Here is a 6,751-nt window from a genome sequence, read left to right as displayed (position 1 = left end):
ACAAAAAAAATACAGTTAAAAAAAACCCAAACAAAATAAAAGTTCTTTAAAAAATAAGGCATCAAAATTTGTGAATGTACCTTCAATTACCAAATACTAATTCTCTGAAAAAGATAATTTGAGTCAAAATATTTAGGGAGAAAGTGCCCTCCACAATGAAAGAAGGTGTCACTTTCCACAATGTCTTTGGACGTGAAGCAGTGAAACACAGAAAAAAATTTGATTGGATACTTCAAACCAATGATTTCACATTTCTAAGTGGCTCACAAAAAATAATATTCTTATTAATATGAGGTAGTCTAGACTTCTTTTATTACATATGCCAAAAAGTTCAGAAAAGAATTGAGAAAATGGAAAAATTAATAATAAAATTTTTCTTAGAAGCCTTAGCTAAGCGTATTGACTTCAGCAGTGAAGGGAAGCCAAAACTTTTTGATGTAAATTGTGTTAGTATTTTTACTCCCTAAAGTGATTTTACAGAGCCCATTTGGCTCACTACAATGCAGAACTGCTTGAATGAAGACATGAAAATACATTCCACATCCAAATGAGGCAACTTGAAGAGTTTTAAAAGAGAAATAATGAAGATGTAGCAGTGGTGGAGCCCGTATGGTCCTTCAGCTTCACTAGACTGGAAGCCAAGAAGCTGTGATTAATTGGAACTCTGGCAAGAGCTAAGAGTAGGACATAGAAGTAGGACATAGAAGCATTTTCCTTTTGTAACAGACACTTTCTTCCAAGGTATGGGTGATTTAACTCTATTCTCCTCCATACATCTTGGTGAACAAATGCAAGACCAAGAGAAAAATAACCTATTAAAATAATTTTGCATAGAATAACTTCACTGTTCCTGATATGGTATCGAAGGAGAATCTTAAGAGAGAAGATTAAAAAGTGCAGTATTTTTTGGTTTCCTCTAAGCATCTTCTTAGCAAAAATATATCTTTGATGTTAGACAATTCTGATTGAACCAACAAGTGATGGAGTACTTATTTTTGTGGGCACTTTAGACACAAGAAGTCTTTCAAGGTAAAAGAAAAAAAAATATAGCCAAATATTTGTGATCACAGCATCTTGGACTGTTTTCTGCAGACAAAGTTTTACATTAGATTTCTCCTTATTAACATAGATGTTGTTTCATGGCAACCAAATACAAGAGGGAAGTTTTATGGACTCGCTTGGCCAATTAAACAGCATGAAAGAAGAAAATGGCAAATAATATTTAATGAAATTACTTTGACCAATCACTTTGCCAGAAGAAAGAAGGAAAAATATAATTCAAAATCAATTGACTTAAAAGTATGAAGAAAGAGTAGGGAAGAGAGATTAGAGAAAATATAGAGGATCGTTTTCTCTCCAGTGGAGTAATGCGTTCTTGATCTTGTTTCTTCCATTCTACCTCACAAGCTACCAAGTGTTTCTCAGGACTGGATTATCCAGTTCAGACAGAAATCTCTTAGAAGTAAGATACTGTATGCAGCAGGTGATTTATAACCTTAGACAATCTATTTAATTCTGTTGAAAATTCTCCCCTATCCCAAACTTCCCTCTTTGAACAGCTTTGTTTGCTTTTCCCAAGACTGCCCTTCATTAACTGATTAAAATTTTGAGTGGTCATATTCATACTCTCTGGAGATTGCTGTTTGGTTGTGATTTTTGTGTGTTTTTGTTTCTAGATGTGTTTTTAACTGAATTTTAAAAGTTTGTGCAATTGTGTTACAATTAAATATATCCATCTAATTGTCCAATGCTCCTAGATCAGAGTCACTCCTTCTATCATTCTCAACCAACCCTTTCTCCAAGATTTATTTCCAATTTACCACTTCCTTCATCATATATGTACATTCAGGATTCTAGCTGTATTTGCTCCTTGTTCATTTTTCATTCATTCTATGTCTTTACTATAATTCCTCTTTGGTTCCAACTTCTGATAGTCATTCTGTTAAACTGTCTATTAATACTTTGAAAGGTTTATATACATTCCATGGAGTTTCAATCCTGCATATTCTTGAAATGATGTCAGCTTATATCTCCATAATTCATTCATCTGCAGCAACAATTTGCAAGACTGGAGACGGGAAGCACCTAAACATGATTTTTTCTCAACCGTTTGAAAGATTAATCTTTAGTCAAAAAGAAAGTTAAAAAATGGCTTAGAATGTATTTCTAACTATGCATTTTTATAAATGGCTTTGTAAAATCGTGTGATTCTTTTATTTTACATGGAATAATATTTTCTACTACCTATAAGTTTTGGAAAAAGAAGAACATTATAATTTATTCCTAGATAGGAATATGATAGAAATAGAAGACAGATATTATGTTTGTCATATCTCTGATTACTACCCATACTCAAGACTTAAAGTCATATTTCTTACTATGTTAGACAGAGGGAAAACATAAAATAACATATGATGAGGCAACTATTTGTGATTGTTTAAAATGTACCTTATTAAATGATGAAATTTATTAGCTAAGGTTTGGGTTTGAAATTTAGGAGGCTGACATATTAAACACATTTCTGAAAGGCCCATACTGAAAAACACAAATTGTGGGTGGTACTATTTCTACACTTTATTGAATGGTTGAACATGTTTGGCATTAGTGCTGTATAAATAATTCAACTCTATTGTAACTTGCTCCCTACACTTGAAAAACTTGTAATGTCACTAAGTATCATTAACTTGTCAAATGTTATTTTGGCGAAAGTGATTTTTTTAAATTTAATTTTATTTTATTTGTGAACATACTGTACAGAGGGGTTACAATTACATGGGCAGGATAATGCGTATATTTCTTACCAAGCATTGCAGCCTCCTCCTTTGGTTTACCCTTCACATCCCTTCCCAGCCTCCACCCTCCCCCCCGAATCCCAATTCTTCTCCTTCCCCCCCTCACCCCCCCCCGCACGGATGTTGTAAACCTCGTTGTGGACATGACAACTTGTACTTCTCATTGTTGCAAGAGGTCCACCTGTATCCTTAAACACTGGTTTTTCCCCATCTCCTCCACAAGTTATACTGACACCAAATATAGTGAAAGCAGGGGTTATACTGTGGGGGAGGGACATACAAAGCAACAAAGAGATAATCTTATAAATGCGTTAGAAACACATGCATGAAAGAAAAAAAACATTAAAATACATATCTAATGGTTCATTTTCCTGACCTCACATTATCTGACCTTTTCCGCTTGACTCATACATATACTAGACATTGCAAATAAGGGAAACAATGAGACCTATGTTTCTTTGGGCCTGGCTTCCTTCACTTAATATAATTTTTTCCAAGTTTTTCCATTTCCTAACAAATGGGGCAATGTCATTCTTTCTGATGGAGGCATAGAATTCCATTGTGTATATATACCACATTTTCTTGATCCATTCATCTACAGAGGGACATCTAGGTCGGTTCCATATCTTAGCTATGGAAATAATGCTGCAATAAACATAGTTGTGCTGGTAGCTTTAGTGTGGTCTTGTTTGTAAACATTTGGGTAAATGCCCAAAAGTGGGATTGCTGGGTCATAGGGGAGATCTATGTGAAGTCTTTTTAGGAACCTCCATACTGCTTTCCAAAGTGGTTAAACAAGTTTACATTCCCACCAACAATGAAGTAAGGGCGAAAATGATTTTTAAAAGTTTATTTAAATGTAGATTATCATTGGTTTGAGAGTGACATTTTTATACCACAGAACCATGTTGTACTGAATTCCCAGTGTTTTGAAGCACTCCTTAGTGCTTCAAATGTTTTTCTGAATTACATTTGACCTCTAAGTCAAGTTTTCGGGCTTTGGTAGACCAATTATAGATCTATCTTTCTAGGAACTATTTTTTGGCCCACTTATGTTGGAATAAAATCTTTCGTTAATCATAGGTGAGGGGTATTAAAAATAATCTTATGACAATTTGTGAACTTGTTCATTCATATGGGCTGGTCATCTGTAAGTTGAATGTTTGAATTACAGTACTTTCTCTCAAATTTTGTGATCTCATCCTTCATTTTAAGTTGCCTTGCATTTCACAATTGCTTACTGCTAATTCCTGCATCTCAAGGAATTGGGGCCCTGAAATATAGGAAATGCGAAATTGAGATGGGTCTTCAATTACTTTGTGTTGATATATTGCATGGGCCTTGGTGAAAAGTCTTGCCCCTGTTATCTGATGATGCAGGTAAATGGGCCTTGAGATCCTAGGACCCATGGGTACTGCAGAAGAATAATATTTTTTAGACATCTTAGCAAAATTTGGGCATAATCAGTAAGAATGCTTCAGAAATATGGACAAAAGCAGTATGGGACAAGCAAGTTAAAACAATAAACAGAGCAGCAGAGTAAAATCCATTACAGATTAGAGGAAAACATTGTTTTTTTTATCATGTGGATTCAGAAGACCAAGAAGAGTTATAATGTATCACAAGTTTATACTAAAAAGATTGCATTGATACGTTTTCTAGTCTAATACATATTTGAAACCTAAATATTTATATTCCAATTCTGTTTATTGGAGTAAATAAATATCAATTTATTTGTCAAATTATCAACTAATTCTAGTAAGTTTCATTGTGTGAAATATAAAATCAGCACATATAACTATATATAATATGATTAAAAGACACACGTTTTGTATTGTTCTGTTGTAGTTACTGTATCAAAGGCAACTCTGTTTTAAAGTATGATTCCATTATCTCTACTTCAGTGTTTGATAGAGTTAGATCTAAAGCTTTATCATTTGTAGATTTACAGCATGGAGGCAAGAGGAAACACTGTGATTAAAACATTATCAATTTAATGCCTAATAATGAGGAGAAACATATGCACTTCTCCTGCAACTATGAAAATATTTGGTGATAAAAAGGCAGTAGTGTAAGTTCCTGCCAGGAACTTACAGACAGGCCAGGACATTAAGTAATCATGCATACGAACAATTTTTTCACTTCTTGGCTTTAGCTACTTTTAAATGGAAGGTATAATAAACAATTATATTTTGATAAAATACCTTCTCGTCTGAACAGTTCTGTTTGAACTGTTCATCTCTCTATGATCCCTTGTAACCAAGATTAGTTTTGTTCTAGTAAGAAAATCTTTGCTGTCAGGGTAAGGTATTCTGGTTGTTCTGTTCCCACATGGAAGAAGGGTAAAGGCTCAGGTAGACATTTGTTCCAGTAACACCTCATTTGGGAAAATGTCAGCTGAAGAAGTTTAGAAGTAGCTCTTAAGCAACGCTTAGTTTGAATCCATTAGGTCCACAAAGCTGGATAAATAAATACTTGAAAAAGCCATCACCTTTGGACCTAATTATAAATAATAGAGAGTATGATCAAATTCCAAATAAAAAGACTTAAGATATTCATTGGCAAAAAAAGTTTGCAAATGTGAGCAATCGACTGATCAATATAATTTTTTCCAATATTCACAGAATTTTAGGGAAATAAGATCGATAGCATTGTTAGGAACAATAAGGTTTCCTTGTTACAAGTAGGCACCCATAGATATAAGCCTGTATAAAGATTGCAGCATTAACTATTAAATTTAGAGGATACTACATGCTTCAGCAGCACGTATACTCAAACTACAATACAGAGATTAACATGGCACTTGCACAAGGATAATATGAAAATTTGAGAAGTATTCCATATTTTTCATTCTTCAGATGCAAGAAATGAAAAAAAGTGATTAAAAAGTTGATTACAAAATTACAAGTGTAACAATACACGTAATTCATATAATTAAATTTAGTTTGACATCAGTGTATTAAATCACCTCAGAAAGGCATTTACATAGCATAAACTTTACAAAACTTTTCAAATTAAACAACATTGTCATTTTATCCCAAAGAAAAATAATATTAAGACCTAGAAAAAAAGGAATCAAACTGTTTCTTTATGGAATACAATCGGAAAGGACACATTAATGAACGTATATATTATAAAATAATATAGAATTCAATGTATATCTAGGAGAAAATAAATTGTGAACATTATGCAAACATAGAATATAGAATATTTTAAAATATACTTTTTCAGACAAGCACCAGAAATATTTTAGTTTCTGTAATACTCATTTCAACAGGTAAATTAAAATTATTTCTTATTAAAAAATCACAAACTCTGAAGAAATTATTATACATGTTTACAAAATCTATTGAATACATTTTTCCATCCAAGGCAGGCAATTCACTTGGAAGAATTCCGCGGAATCCATGAATTTTTACAGTAAAATATTGGTGCTGCCGGGCACTGGTGGTTCATGCCTATAATCCTAGCTAAACAGGAGACTGAGATCTGAGGATCATGGTTCAAAACCAGCCTGGGAAGGAAAGTCTGTGGTACTCTTATCTCAAATAAACCACTAGAAAACTGGAAGTGGAGCTGTGTCTCAAGTGGTAGAGGGCTCACCTTGAGCTGAAGATCACAGGGATAGCTCCAGGCGCAGAGTTCAAGCCCCATGACCGACCAAAAAGAAAGATATTGCTCTTATTTGGATTGTGAAAATATTTTGTAGGGACACAAAAGATGAACTTGCATTTTTGAAATTTAAGAAACTTAATCCGACCATTAGGACTTCGGTGAACAATTTGTACAGCCTTTTACAACTTCATAGAGGTAGTGATACATACTTATGCTTTTGGCAATGTCAAATAGAGTTTCTTCTATGTTGTTCTTCAGGCCTGGATTTATATAATGGTTCAACAGAAGGCGATCCAGCGTATCTTTGCTATCTCAATTCTCAACAGCAAGATATAAGGGTGTCA

At 33.6% G+C, this 6,751-nt stretch overlaps 1 pseudogene; it reads left to right on the top strand.

The window, feature by feature from the left end:
* The first annotated feature begins 5,543 nt into the window (after positions 1–5,543).
* LOC138827111 (U6 spliceosomal RNA) lies at positions 5,544–5,640 on the top strand (annotated as a pseudogene).
* The last annotated feature ends 1,111 nt before the right edge of the window (positions 5,641–6,751 follow it).

The sequence above is a fragment of the Dipodomys merriami genome, unplaced genomic scaffold (genome assembly GCF_024711535.1).
Source record: "Dipodomys merriami isolate MVZ:Mamm:240054 unplaced genomic scaffold, mDipMer1.0.p SCAF_150, whole genome shotgun sequence".
NCBI classification, from domain to species: domain Eukaryota; kingdom Metazoa; phylum Chordata; class Mammalia; order Rodentia; family Heteromyidae; genus Dipodomys; species Dipodomys merriami.
Note: the sequence above shows the minus strand (reverse complement) of the source record. Positions and strands in the feature narration are given on the sequence as shown.